Source organism: Myotis lucifugus, unplaced genomic scaffold (genome assembly GCF_000147115.1).
Source record: "Myotis lucifugus unplaced genomic scaffold, Myoluc2.0 scaffold_29, whole genome shotgun sequence".
NCBI classification, from domain to species: domain Eukaryota; kingdom Metazoa; phylum Chordata; class Mammalia; order Chiroptera; family Vespertilionidae; genus Myotis; species Myotis lucifugus.
In genome coordinates this window covers 9390082-9406254 of record NW_005871077.1, presented here as the reverse complement: position 1 = coordinate 9406254, position 16173 = coordinate 9390082, and the positions used below count along the sequence as shown (strand labels likewise).

The following is a 16173-nucleotide window of genomic DNA, read 5'->3' as shown; positions in this document are numbered from 1 at the left end:
CCATTGACCTCTCTCCCCAGCCTCTCTCACCCCATAGCACATGCCCTCACCCCCCCACCTCCTGTCTGTGTCCATTGGTTATGCTTATATGCATGCATACAAGTCCTTTAGTTGATCTCTTACCCTGTCCCGCCCTCCCCAGCTTTCCCTCAGATTGGACAGTCTGTTCTATACTTCTCTCTCTCTGAATCTATTTTTGTTCATCAATTTATGTTGTTCATTATATTCCACAAATGAGTGAGATCATGTGATATTTATCTTTCTCTGACTAGCTTATCTCACTTAGCATAATACTCTCCATGTACATCTATGCTGTTGCTAATGGTAAGAGTTCTTTCTTTTTTACAACAGTGTAGTATTCCATTGTGTAGATGTACCACCATTTTTTAATCCATTCATCTGCTAATGGGCATTTAGGCTCTTCCCAAATCTTACCTACTGTAAATTGTGCTGCTATGAACATAGTGGTGCATATGTCCTTTCTGATTGGTGTTCCTGATTTCTTAAGATATATTCCTAGAAGTGGGATTATTGGGTCAAATGGGAGTTCCATTTTTAACTTTTTGAGAAAACTCCATACTGTTTTCCACAGTGGTTGCCCCAGTCTACATTCCCACAGCAGTGCACAAGGGTTCCTTTTTCTCCACATCCTCACCAGCACTTGTCATTTGTTGATAGCCATTCTGACAGGTGAGAGATGGTATCTCATTGTCATTTTGATTTGCATCTCTCAGATGTTTAGTGACTTCGACAATGTTTTCATATGTCTCTTGGCCTTCTGTATGTTCACTTTTGAAAAGTGTCTATTTAGGCCCTTTGTCCATTTTTTGATAGGATCATTTATCTTTCTTTTGTTAAGATGTATGAGTTCCCTATAAATTTTGGAGATTAGGCCCTTATTGGATATAACATTGACAAGTATGTTGTCCCATGCAGTGGACTTTCTTGTTATTTGTTGTTGGTTTCTTTTGTTGTGCAGAAGCTTTTTATTTTGATGTAGTCCCATTTATTTATTTTCTCCTTAGTTTCCACTGTCCTAGGAGTTGTATTGGTAAAGATATTGTTACGACATATGTCCTATATTTGCTGCTTAGGGATTCTTCCAAGATTTTTATGATATCCCGTCTTATGTTTAAGACCTTTATACATTTTGAGTTTATTTTTGTGTATTTGTTGGTCTAGTTTGATTTTTTTTGCATGTATCTGTCCAAGTGATATGGTTTTTAACTTATTTCATATGACTTATTTTGCTTAACATTATAGTGTCAAGATCCAATCATGTTGTCGCAAATAGCAGTATTTCATTTTTTCTTATGGCTGAGTAGTATTTCATTGTATATATGTAACACTTCTTCTTTATCCAAACATCTAGGAAAAGGATACTTTGGTTCTTTCCATGTGAATAATAGTGCAATGAACATAAAGGTCCATATGTCTTTGTAAGAAATGTTTTCATTTCTTTGTATAGATACCCAGAGAGGGGTTTCTGGGTCACATGGTAACTCTATTTTTAATTTTTGAGGAAACTCCATACTGTTTTCCACAGTTGCTATACTAATTTACATTCTCACCAGCAGTGAATGAGGGTTTTTTCAGATCAAACCATTTCTGTTCCATGGATCTAGTTATGACCTAAAAGTGTAGAGATTGAGATATGACATTGATTTATTTCATTTCTTTATAAATACCTCTTTCTGTTCCTCATTATCATTTTGTGCTCATCAATGCTCAAGCAAATTCTCTAAATACTTAAAAACCCTGTCATTATATGTTATCAATAAACCTACAATATATGAAAACAATAATTGGTATTTCTTGATATAACTTCTCAATCAAAAGATGAAGTCACCAGATCTTTGGAAAAAAGGCAGAGAAAAATCATTCAAGGGTAGTATTTTCAATAAATGCTGCTGCAACAATTGTGTAAAATATCCTATATAAAAAAAGCCCAATATGCTAAGTGTCCGGTCATCTGGTCGTCCGTTCAACCAATCAAAGTGTAATATGCTAATGATATGCTAAGGCTGCTCAACCACTCACTATGACGTGCATTGACCACCAGGGGGCAGATGCTCTGACTGGTAGGTTAGCTTGCTGCTGGGGTCTGGCTGATTGGGACTGAGCAAGATGGGCCAGATATGCCCTGGAGCCCTTCTGCGGTCCCTCCCTGGCTGGCCAACCTCCTGCGTCCCTCCCTGGCCCGCATCATGCGCAGGTGGGGTCCCTTGGCCTGGCCTGCAACATCTTGCAATCTGGTACCCCTCGGGGGATGTTGGAGAGCTGGTTTTGGCCCGATCCCACAGGCCAGACCGAGGGACCCCACTGGTGCATGAACTTGTGTACTGGGCCTCTAGTCTATTTATATAAAAACCCTGGGTGTAACATCACGACCAAGGCTCGACCAACCCAAAGGAATTCAGTCCTGCAGGGGTTGTCTTGGAAACGGCTGCGCCCTCCCCAAGCTGTTTCCCATGATGGCGGCAAGGTTTCAGGCAGGAACCTGCCCTCGGAGCGTGAACGCACTGAGTCCTGGGTCCTCTTAACCACAGCTGTGCCTTCCCTGAGCTGTTTCCTAGGAGGGCGAGGTTTGAGGTAGGAACCAGCCGTCGGAGCGTGGAGGCATATATTCATAAAGTTTTAATACATTATATTAGAGGTCATGGTAGTACTGTTTTACCCACAGTGTCTACAGGAATTGCTGCAAATTTACTTCTTGGTGGAAGCATCTTTCATTCCCAATATAAATTACCCATTCTACTAAATGAAACTTCAATTTCTAGACTCGATATAAACAGAGAAGTTGCTAAAACTATTAAAAAGACCCAACTTCTCATTATTGATGAATGCACCATGGCATCCAGTCATGCTATAAACACCATAGACAGATTACTAAGAGAAATTTGAATGTTGTATTTGGTGGGACAGTTCTCCTTCTTGGAGGGGATTTTCAACAATGTCTCAGTATTGTACCGCATGCTATGTGATCGGCCATAGTACAAATGAGTTTAAAGTACTGCAATGTTTGGGGATGTTTTAGAAAGTTGTCTCTTACAACAAATATGAGATCAGAGGATTCTGCTTATAGTAAATGGTTAGTAAAACTTGGAGATGGCAAACTTGATAGCAGTTTTCATTTAGGAATGGATATTATTGAAATCCCCTGTGAAATGATTTGTAATGGATCTATTATTGAAGCTAACTTTGGAAATACTATAACTATAGATAATATTAAAAATATATCTAAACGTGCAATTCTTTGTCCAAAAAATGAGCACATTCAAAAATTAAATGAAGACATTTTGGATATACTCGATGGAGATTTTCACACATATTTGAGTGATGATTCCATTGATTCCACAGATGATGCTGAAAAGGAAAATTTTCCCATCAAATTTCTTAATAGTATTACTCCTTTGGGAATGCCATGTCATAAATTAAAATTGAAAGTGGGTGCAATCATCATGCTATTGAGAAATCTTAATAGTAAATGGGGTCTTTGTAATGGTACCAGATTTATTATCAAAAGATTACGACCTAACATGATCAAAGCTGAAGTATTAACAGGATCTGCAGAGGGAGAGGTTGTTCTGATTCCAAGAATTGATTTGTCCCCATCTGACACTGGCCTCCCATTTAAATTGATTCAACGACAGTTTCCTGTGATGCCAGCATTTGTGATGACTATTAATAAATCTCAAGGACAAACTCTAGACAGAGTAGGCATATTCCTACCTGAACCCGTTTTTGCACATGGTCAGTTATATGTTGCTTTCTCTCAAGTTTGAAGAGCATGTGACGTTAAAGTTAAAATTCTAAATACTTCAGCACAAGGGAAATTAGTCAAGCACTCTTAATGTGGTGTACAGGGAGATATTAGAATAAGTTTAATCACTTTATCAGTCATTGTTTGCATCACTGTTGTTTTTATATTATGTTTTTGTTGTTTTTATATCATGTTTTTGTTGTTTTCATATCATATTTTTGTTGTTTTTATATCATGCCTCTGTTCTTATATATGTTTGTTACTGTAATTTTATTAATAAACTTATATATTATTTTCATATACATTTTACTATTTTCCTTTCATCTCTCACACTTCTATTATAAAGAAAGGAAAAATAGCAATATTAAAATATTTCTGCTAATTAATTCCCTTTTAATGTGCATGAATTTTGTGCACCGGGCTACTAGTAAATATATAAAAACCCCAGACCAGCTCTTATTCCTTTCACAATACTAACTCAAAATGTGTTATAGAAACATAGTAAAAAACAATAAAACATCTAGAATAAATAATAGGAAAAAAATCTGTATGACCTGCCATTTGACAATGGGTTCATTGATATAACACCAAAAGTATGACATATAAAAGAAAAAAAATATTGATAAACTGGATTGTATTAAGTTGAAAAACTTCTACTATGCAAAAGATTATTAAAGAATAGAAAGACAAATCACGCCATAGGAGAAAATATTTGCAAAACACATATCTGGTAAATAATTTGTATCCAGAGATACTAAGAACCCTTAAACTCAACAATAAGAAAAAAATTCTAATAAAAAATGATAAAATAATCTGAACAGACAGCTCAAAGATATATATATATGATGGTAGTGGAGTAGGTGAAATTAATACAAACTTCCAGGACTAAAATGGAATTACAACTAAACTATTTAAAAAATCATTACAGAAGAAGCCACATTGAGATTAGTAGGTAGGGCAAAGATGAAAAAAGGGCTGACCTAGCACCCACATACTGCAGCTAAGAATCCAAAGGGATATCTTAGTTATAAAGCCTCCCCCCACCCTGCCTAAGGAATATGGGGTCTCAACTCCACACTTGGCTCCCAAGCCTGAAGCACCAGAGCCAAAAAGAGGCATCCACATAATATATGACTCTGAAAATCAATGGGGATTTTGTTTGCCAAGGAGAGACAGGAGTCTGCTAGAAACCTAAGTGCCCTCATAATGGCCCAACTCACAACATCTTGTTCATTTCCACTCACCCTGGATTTTGGCTGAGGAAAAGAGAATCAGAGCAAACTGGAGTCATATAAGGAAATACTTAGTTTTGGGGTTCCAGGAAGAAAGCTGAAGGGACAGCCACCAGCATCCCTGTACTGAGTCACTCTCCCACACCACGCACAGACACTATCTTTCTTTGGTTGAGCTCTCCCCTACAAACAGCATTAGCATGTGAGAATACAATGGCCCAATCCTCCTAACTCCCTGTCACCCAGCTCTGTTGGGTTCATGCCCTGTGGAAGAGTATGCTGCCTGAGCCTGTGGTATAGACTTTCTTGAAGGGATCTTGAGAGAAAACTCAGGAAGAATCAGAGACAGAGTTGTGTGGCTCTGAAGCAGAGGCCCTTTCACCTCCCCACTGTGGAGGAAAGGGGCCACATACTAACCTGATGAGCTCAGGGAAAGCCTTCATGGCAGCTTGAAAACTCAGAGACCTAAAGTAACCACAAAGGATGTTCTGAAAGTAAACTTTAACTAAAAGCAGTTATGGTGGGTAGTTAGTTACATCCTAGACCAGTGTCTTCACTGACAAGGTCGGCATTTACCTTAACTGAGCCTATCTGTCTTTTTACATCTATGATAATATATCCTTGAAATGTCTGGGTAACTTGTAAGTTCCTTTTTTCTAGACCTCTTGGGGCACAACCTAATGTGCCTGGGCACCAGGACAGATACCACAAATTTCTTCATTGTTATTGTTATCATGTTAATTGTTGATTGTTAACTATCCTGCACCCATCTAACTATGTGTCTATCATTTTACTTTTTATCCAATCCCAGAGGTTTCCCTGCTTTGCTTCCTCCTGCCTCTCTAATCTATCACCAATGTATTTCATGTAACTCACCTACGTCCCCTACTTTGATTGCAATGTATAAAAATAGATGAAAAAAACTGCCATTCTCTTGTGCATTATCCCAATCAGTTGAGATACTGCTTCCCGGCGATTGTTGACAGATTGGCTCAAATAAACTCACAAAAATTCTTTACATGTTTGAATGTTTTTACATTAACACCACCTACTGCCCTATTTCTATAGGCAAGAGTAGCTGCACCATGCACCCAAAGCACCAGAGCAGTGGTGACTTATCCCACATGAGCCAGAGCAGCAGTACCCCTCCACACCATGGGAAAGAGCAGATGCCCCACACTAGAATAGTGGTGTCTTGCATACGGCGAGCCAGAGAAGTGGCACCCTATTCCTCATGAACTAGAGCTGCGGCCTCACACTCTAGAACAGTGGTGCTCCACTCCCCTATGAGTGAACAACTAACTCCATTCTCCCATCTCCTGGTAGCCCAGCACTGCCAAGTTTGCACTCTGCCATATTATCAACAGGTAGTGGTCAGCCTGGTCTCAGGATACAGAAGACTCTTCAGGAATGTTAGGAAAACTGGGTAAAACAGAGTTGTGTGGCTCTTGGACAGGGGCTATTATTTTTCTCACATGCCAGACAAGTGCCACTATTTTTGTGTAGAGCTCTCCCTTGACACAGGAAATCTTGGCCTGTCTAGGCCTGATGAACTCTGCTGGCCTCACCCTGATGAATCCTCAAGATTCTTCCCCATAACAAAAGCCTGAGGGCATCCATCAGGTGGAAGCTGGCCTTGGGGTACCCTGAGACTGTTGCTGAGTGGCCTCTGATCCAGCACAGTCACTGAGTTTAAATCTCTATCAATCTGGTGAACACCACTCTCCCCTACTGGTAACTCAATAAGAATCTCTATCATATAGGTTGTGTATCTCCAGATACTCTTTCAGTGACTGAGCTTAATAGGTAGCTAGCAGGTAGCTAGCCTGGGATCCTTTGCTAACTTATCTCTGGAATTGGTGCTGGTCTACACCAGCCTTGGTGCACAGCTGGTTTCTTCCCATGCACACCCAGGTCTAGCAGGGGAAGCCACAAACTGTGAATCACTATGTAAATCCAACGAAATAGCTGAGGGCCATTTACAGGCTGTAACTGACATTGACCCATACTAGAGTCCCTCGTAAGTGGCCCCAGAACCAACACACCCAGTGGCTGGATTAAACCACACCAGAGCATGACTCAATTAGCTACACAAAAGGCACAAAGGGAGAAGTCAGCAGGCATCAGACACTATTGAGGTAAATTCAGATTTGTGGTGTCAACCCCTACACAGTAATTATACACAACAGTCAGGGTCACTTCTCATAGATAGCTAGAGGAGAAACCTCACCCAAAAATGGGCCAGCAACAATCAAAACTCAATTATAACAGGAGGATTCCCATAACCCAAACAAGAAACATTCAAGTTACCAGGGAGACTGAACCAGTGAACATCACAAGACACGTATTACATAAGGCCACTATACCAAGACTAAGAGGCATAGCAAATCAATCTGATACACAGAATAAATACAGAGAGTTAGCCAAAACAGAGGGGGGGAAAAGGCCCCAAGTGAAAGAACAGAAGAAATTCTTAGGAAAACGAGTAAATACAATGCAGTCAAGCAAGCTATCAGATAGAGTTCAATACAATGGTTGTAAGGATGCTTAAGAAACTTAGTGACAACTTCAACAAAAAAATAACAAGCAGAAAAAAGACATAGAAACCATTAAAAAAAAAAGAAATAAACAGTCAGAAATAAAAAACATACTAGAACAGTGATTCCCAACCATTTTTTTAGCCATGCCCAACCTAAGCATCTCTAAAATCCTGATGTACACCTGTGACATATAATTTTTATTATTCAAAAAGTGAACTCCTATTCATGTGGAGGAAGCCTAAAAGGCCATTAACTTGGTCTAAACAAGCTTACAAAGAACATGGCATTCATGAAAGAGAAAGTAAAAGAACGAAGGGACAGTTGAAGTACTGAGGAAGAAATCACTAAGAAATTGTTAAATAATAATAATATGAAATAATATGAAGAAATAGCAAATAAAGTTTCAAAACATACAATAGAGAACTGAAATGCATAAATATGTCACTATATATTTATATACTGTATATGAAGACCCTAGAACCATAAGAAATGCAAAAAATTCACTGTTAATAACTCATTCTCGAATTGCCTCCCTTAAAAATCAAATTGCCTCCCTGTGGGGTGTGTCCCCCACATTGGGAACCACAGCACTAGAAGGAATCAACAGCAGGATAGATGAAGCAGGGGATTGAATAAGTAATTTGGAAGACAATATAGCAAAAACAGATCAGCAAAATAAAAATATGTTTTGTAAAGAGGATAATCTAGAGGACCTCTGTGACAGCATGAAGCATAAGCACATTCACAACATAAGGGTACCAGAAGAAAAAGAACAAAAACAAGAAATAGAGAGCCTATATGAAGAAAAAATGGCAGAAAAATTCCCATACCTGGTGAAGAAAAAAGACATACATATCTGGGAACTGCAGAGAGTCCAAATAAGGTGAACCCAAACATGCCCATGCTAAGACACATCATAATTAAAATGGCAAAGATTAAAGACAAGGAGAGAATCTTAAAAGCAGCAAGAGAAAGACAGTTACCTACAAGTAAGCTCCCATAAGACTGTCAGCTGCTTTCTCAACAGAAACATTTCAGGGCAGAAGGGAATGGCACAAAATATTTAAAGTGATGAAAACCAAGGAAATACAACCCAAAATACTATACCCAACAAGGCTAATACTTAAAATAGAAGGTAAGTTGGGGTGACTAGATAAAGAAGGTAAAGGGATTAGCTAAAGAATCCTATCTAATAATAGACAAACATGGTGATTGACCATACCTTCACTACGCCTCCCATTGGCTAATCAGCGTGATATGCAAATTAACCGCCAACAAAGATGGTGGCTAATTTGCATAATGCAGGCAAATCCCTCTGTGCCGCCCCGCCTGTGGCTGGCGGCAGCACGATCCCGAGCCTCCGCCCGCCCCAGCGCAGGATCCGGGCCTGTGGTGTGTGGGGTGGGGTGGGCGGGGTGGGCAGCAGCACTATCTGAGCGGCCGCCGGACCCAGCTCGGGATCCGAGCCTGCCATCTGCAACCGGGGGATACGGGGCAGACACCTCGGGATTGGGCGTGCCATCTGCCACCAGGTGAGTGGGCCTAAGCCAGCAGGTGGTTATCTCCCGAGGGGTCCCAGACTGTGAGAGGGCACAGGTTGGGCTGAGGGACACCCCCGCCACCGCACAAATTTTTGTGCATGGGGCTTCTAGTATATATATATATATATATATATATATGCATACCCCATTGTCATGAACAATAGTTTGGTGAAGGCCAAGGGAGAGAGATGTGGGGGTTGTTGGAGGTGGATAAAAGGCAGGGAAAAGGGGGACACCTACAATTATATAAACACTAGAGGCCCAGTGCACGAAATTCGTGCACTGGGGGGGTCCCTCAGTGTGGCCTGTGCCCTCTCACAGTCGGGGAGCCCTGGGGGGATGTCCAACTGATGGCTTAGTGGGCCTAAGCCGTCAGTCGAACATCCTTAGCATTGCCACGGAGGCGGGAGAGGCTTCCACCACTGTTGCTGTGCTTGCCAGCTGTGAGCCTGGCTTCTGGCTGAGCGGCTCTCCCCTTGTGGGAGCACACTGACCAGCAGAGGGCAGCTCCTGCATTGAGTGTCTGCCCCTTGGTGGTCAGTGCACAGCATAGTGACCGGTCATTCCACCATTCGGTCATTTACATATTATCCTTTCATTATATAGGATATGCTGTAGATGAGGCCCCTTCGAACCATAAGAAATGCAAAAAATTCACTGTTAACTCATTCTGGAATTGTCCCCACTTAAAATCAAATTGCCCCCCCCCCCCCCGCCCGTGGGGCGTGTGCTGCACCTTGGGAACCACTGTGCTTGACACTTTTCCTCTCTGAGCTTCATTTCTGCATACGCATATACCATGGGAATTGTAATCTCTTCTCCACCTACCTCGATGGGTTGTCATGAGGAGGTTCTGAGCTAATAAACCTAGAAATGTTTCATCAAGTAAGTGATGTCTAAATGGGAAGGGATTGTTATTTTTAAGCCCATGGGTACCCTCGCAGGTAGCAGGTGCTGATTAGGGGAGGAGGGCATGATTGTTTCCTGGGACTGTAGCTATGGAAGCTTTTCAGAGGGTTCCACAGGCCTCGGAGGGGCGGGCTCTGGCCAGCAGCCCTCTAGCGGTGGTCATCCCTGGAGGCGCTGGCTAGGGGGAGGGGGAAGTGCTAGGGGGGCGCTAGAGGGGTGGCAAGGCTGAAGGGGGAGTAACTGTCAAACCTCCCCATTTGGCACCATTCTTTAAATTGTACATGGACTTTTCGCAGCTGTATGTGCTCAGGGCAGGGCTCCAATCTCCTGGAGCAGGGCAGGGGCCGGGCCAGGGTGGGGCCAGGCAGGGTACGAGGGCAAGATTCAGTGCACAGTGCTCTGTGCTGACATCATCGAGGGGCTCTGCTGTGTAGACGCCACCACGTTCCTCTACTTCAGCTTCTTCGCGCCCCTCATCTATGTGGCCTTCCTCCGCGGTTTTTTCAGCTCGGAGCCAAAGATCCTTTTCTCCTACAAATGCCAAGTGGATGAGACTGAGGAACCAGACATGCACCTGCCCCATCCCTATGCTGTAACCCGGCGGGAGGGCCTAGAGGCAGCAGGTGTTGCCAGCACACAGTTCGACTCAGCCAGCGGAGTGTCCTACCTGGATGACATCGCTTCTATGCCCTGCCATACCGGCAGCATCAACAGCACGGACAGTGAGCGCTGGAAGGCTCTCAATGCCTGATTGCAGCTGCCCTGGCTGGAAAGAGTCCTGGGGCCTGTGGCTGGCAGAGGGGAGAGGAAGCCAGGCAGTGCAGAGTCCTTGGAGGACAAGGCCAAGGACCTTGTGTGGGTGGCAGTGCTATGCAGGCTCTGTCCTTCTACCTGGGCCTCCAGTTGCCCTCAGCCATCTCTGCTCTAGCTGTCCCTCCCCCTTCTGTCTGCCCTTGCCCTGCTCCACAATGTGGTCCAGATTATGATCTCTTATGCTGGCCAAGGACACCTCTTTTCTCCAAAGGAGAAAGCCTGGGCACCCAGAACTGGCACCCCTCCCTACAGCACTTTGGCCTTTTCAAAGCTCACTCTGGCAGGTGGGCTGAAGTGTGTATATTTTCTTGATCTATTTTTTAATAAAAAAAGAAAAGGAAAAAAAATTATTTAAAGGGCCAGAAGGTTGAGAACCACTGGTAGAGTCTTGCCTCGCCTTCCCTTGTCTTTTATTAGATAGGATTAAAAATTTTAATTAAAAAAATAGAAGGTGAAATAAAGCGATTCCCAGATAAGGAAAAAGATAAGGAGTTTACTACCAACAAAACAATATTACAAGAAATTTTAAGAATGAAATATACACACAGACTGAAAGTACAGAGATGTAAAAATATATTTCATTAAAAAAAACACACATAAAAAAAAGCTGGGTAGCAATACTTATATCAGACAAAGTAGATTTTAAAACAAAGGCTATAAGAGACAATGAAGGATATTACATAATGATAAATGAATCAATAAGAGGATATAACCCTTGTAAACACATATTCACTAAATATAAGAGAACCTAAATATATAAAGCAAATATTGTTGGCCATAGAGAGATTGACAGTAATAGAGACATACTAAGGGATTTTAACACCCATTTACATCAATGGGTAGATAAGCCAGGGAAACAAAAGAAAAATGAACAAATGGGACTATATCAAGCTAAAAATGTTTTTACACAAGAAAAAACATCAACAAAATGAAAAGACAACATACTAAATGGCAGAACATATCTGCCAATGATATATCTGATAAGAGATTAATATCCAAAATTTATAAAGAACTCCTACAACTCAACACCAAAAAACCAACAATGCATTTAAAAAATGATCAGAGGACCTGAATAAACACTTCTCCAAAAAGGACATACAGATGGCAAATAGACATATGAAAGAATACTCAATGTCACTAATTGTCAAAAATGCAAATTAAAACCACAATTGGGCTGTCACCTCACATCTCTCAGAATGGCTATCTTTAACAAATGACAAGTGTCATCAAGTATGTAGAGAAAAGGGAACCCTCTGCACTGTTGGTGGGAAGGCAGATTGGTGCAATCACTATTAAAAACCATGGAATTTCCTCAAAAAAATAAAAATATAACTGCTTTATGACTCAGCCATTCCACTTCTTGAGATTTATCTGAAGAAACTCAAAACAAAAAACTCCACATGCACCCCTATGTTAACTGCAGTGTTATATACAGTAGCCAATATATGGAAGCAACCCAAGTGCTCATTGGTAAGGGAGTAGATAAAAAAATCTGTAATACATATATACAATGAAATATTAGCCATAAAAGAAGGATGAATTCTTACCATTTGCAACAACACGGATGGTCCTAGAATATTTTTCTCAGTGAAATAATTCAGTCAGAGAAAAAAAAACATATGGTTTACTTATATGTAGAGTCTAGGGAACAAAATAAATGAACAAACAAAACTAAAACAAACACAAAAACATACTGATGGTTGCCAGAAGGGAGGGGGGTTGGAAGATTTGGTTTTAAAAAATTTTTTAAAGGATTTAGAAATACAAATTGATAGTTATAAAATAGTCAGAGGACTATAAAGTACAACATAGGAAATATTGTCAATAATATTGTGATATCTATATATGGTGCTAGATGGATACTGAATAAGGGGACACTTTATAAGGTATATGATTAACCACTATGCTGTTCACCTGAAAATGATATTGAAAGTAAACTGTAATTGATACAGTAAAATGAAAAATGTATAGATGAAAAATAAGAATAAGAAAATATGCTGCTTACCATTAGTTATTAGAGAATAGCAAATTAAAACAATAATGAGATATTACCAAATAGCTATTAGAATAGTTAAAATCCCCAAATCTGACATTATCAAATGCCAATGAGGATGCAGTCATAAGACCTCTCATTCATTGTTGATGGGAATAAAAATGGCAAAGTTGCCCTAGCCAGCTTGGCTCAGTGGATAGAGCGTCAGCCTGCGGACTGAAGGGTCCCAGGTTCGATTCCGGCCGAGGGCACGTGCCTGGGTTGTGGGCTTGTTCCCCAGTAGGGGGTGTGCAGGAGGCAGCTAATCAATGATTCTTTCTCATCATTGATGTTTCTATCTCTCTCTCCTTCTCCCTTCCTCTCTGAAATCAATAAAGAAATATATTTTTAAAAAATGGCAAAGTTACTTTACAAGACAGATTAGTAGTTTCTTACAAAGCTAAATATAATCTTATAATGTGATCTAACAAGTGTACATTTAGGCATTTACCCAACTGACTTGAAAATGTATTTCCACACAAAATCTTACTCATGGATGTTATAGCAGCTTTATTCATAATCACTTACCTGAAAACAACTGAGATGTGCTTCAATAGATGAACAAACAAACAAATTTTGGTGTGTGCATACAATGCAGTGTCATTAAGAAATAAAAATAAATGGGTTAGCAAGTCATGAAAACACAGGGAGGAATCTTAACTTCATATTCATAAGCAAAAGACACCTGAAAAGGCTACATATTGGATCATTCCAATTATGTTGTGTCTGGGAGAGGCACAATATAGTTAGAAGATCAGTGTTTGCCAGGAATTTGGAGAAAGAAGTGGAGCATTAAAAAGATTAACCACATGGGATATTTTAGGGCAATGAAACTGTTCTAGGTTCTCAGTTCTGTTCCATTGGTCTATAAGTCTGTTCTTGTGCCAGTACCAGGCAGTTTTGAGAACAATGGCTTTATAATATAGCTTGATATCAGGTATTGTGAAACCTTCAACTTTGTTCTTCTTTCTCAAGATTACTGTGGCTATTCGGGGTCTTTTTTTTTCATTTTTAATGGCATTTATTTTAGTAACCACACATTCTTTAAAAAGCATAATTTTAATAGGCAAACTCACGTCCTTTAATTAGCAGCTTCACATTAACAGATTTATGAATCATCTTTGGTGCTCAAGGAGCCCATAGAAGTAAGAGATATCATCATACAGAGAAATAGAGTTAAGTTGAAGCTTGGAAGAGATTACATGAAAAGAATCTGGTCCCACGTTAGGGTCTCCTAAGTTGACCATAAATAAGCCATCAGCAATAGGCACTCTAGACAAATGACAACAGAAAACAATTGCACGTGATGGGCCATTTCCAGAGCGTTTTTCACCAGAGACAGCAGGTGGGTGGCTATTCATCCCTTGGAAAGGATTCCTATTAAATACCCAGAAACAGCGCTCAGCCACAGCCATTGTTCGTTCTCATCATATCCTTGTATCCTCAGAATTGGAAGAAGACTGCGAGGCTGTACTGTGGGCTCGTTCTTTTGCCATGTGTGAGTCGAGCTCTGACTCCACCCATGTTTCTTCTTTGGAATCAAGGGGTACATCCAGTGGGTCAGCCATGGAGGAAACAATAGGGATTTTCTTTGCCTGGAAATAATCGTAGGCCTTCTTTCCACAGACTAAGAGCGTGACATTCTTCCCACTGCTCTGGATTCTGTCTACCACCTTCTCAAAGGGTTCGTCCAGCACATTCACCCCATTCACTTCAATGATGACGTCCTCATCCTCTAGCCCTGCCAGCTGGGCAGGGCTGCCCTCCTGCACCTCTTCGACAAATGGGCCTGGCTGACCCCGAATCGCATTTAAGTGGAAGCCGTAGCCATTGTCACCTTTAACCAGCCTGCACAGCTTAGGCTTATGATCTGGACTTGAGCTGGCCAGAGGCGCAGGCGCAGGAACCAGGGCCTCCTTGACAGAATCATTAGGCAGTTGTTGACTTTGATAGTAGAGAAATGGAGAAAAATGAGCCAGCCTGTATATGCTGTCCGTCTCTTTGTCTACTGCCAACAGTGAAGTCTGATCTCCACTCTTCCTGATCATCTCCACCACGCTGTCATGATTGAGGGATTCCACAGACTCGCCGTTGACAGCAATTACCAGGTCGTTGGCCTTCAAGCCAGCCTCCTCTGCTGGACTTCCAGAATCTATGTCTTTGATGAATTGACCTCTCTGCTCCAGGCCTGCCCTCAGGTAGAAACCATAGCCATTGCTTCCCTTCTTCATCTCAACCACCTGGGGCTGGTGGGGCAGTAATTTCAAACTGGCTGTTTCTCTCTTGAGTTTGATATTCTGCTCTCTATGGTGCTGGTCCATTTCCTTGTCCACCAGCAGGAACGTGACACGGCTTCCTGATTTCCTCACCTTTTCAACCACTTCCTCCTGAGTGGCAACTTCTACATTCTCTCCATTCACCTCGATCAAGTGATCATCCGCCAGGACACCTGCTTTCATAGCCACACCTTGCGGGGTGATATCAGTCATGTACACCCCCTTTATACCTTGGACGGTCTTCAGAGAAAAGCCAAAGTTGCTCCCCTCCTTCACCAGGTAGCAGAGCCGTAGCTGGGTCCACGCCTGGGCTCCTCCATTCATCACAGAGGGCAGTTTCTTATCATTCAGACTTGGCCGCTTCTGACTCTGACCCAACTCTTTCAAGTCTACCTTTTCTCTCATGGCTTTCTCATAGGAATCCCCATCCAGAACTAGAAAAGTCACTGAATTCCCGCTGTTTCAGACCAGATCCACCACCTGTTTATGTTCTTCCTTGTCCACAAAGACGCCGTTGATACTGAGAACTCTGTCTCCATCCTGGAGCCCCACCCGCTCTGCAGGGCTGCCCTTCTCCACCACCCACACCAGGTGGCCGTCAGTGTCCTTCTCAATCCGCAGGAAGAAGCCATAGCTCTGGCCTTCTTGTTTAGACAGCTTACACTCCCGGGGGTTGAAGGTGGAGGCCATGTCTGGATCTGGGAGGAAGCACTCACTGCTGGGTCCACTGGGGAATCCACTTTGCTGGGGAGCTGTTGCCGTGGAACTCACTGGATCCTCAGCCCACACTGGAAATCAGGGCAAGGGATGGCTCCAGGCGGTGAGGCCAAGTGAGCCACAGGCTGAGGAGGGGTGGACCCTCCACCCACACTGGAAGGGCCCTGGTCTTCGCTGGGCCTAGACTGTCCCCAGCCAATGCACGGCCGAGCCCAAGGGTAAATAAATGCTCAAAACCGACGACCATGTGAGCAGTACCTCAGGTCAGGTCCTCCCCACCTTGACGCTGTTAGGTCTTTTTTATTTCATATGAATTTTTGGAGAGTTTGTTCTAGGTCTGTGAAATATGC

General features: G+C 42.0%; 1 pseudogene; it reads right to left on the bottom strand.

The window, feature by feature from the left end:
• Positions 1–14205: 14205 nt before the first annotated feature.
• On the bottom strand, positions 14206–15796 carry LOC102421854 (annotated as a pseudogene).
• Positions 15797–16173: the final 377 nt, after the last annotated feature.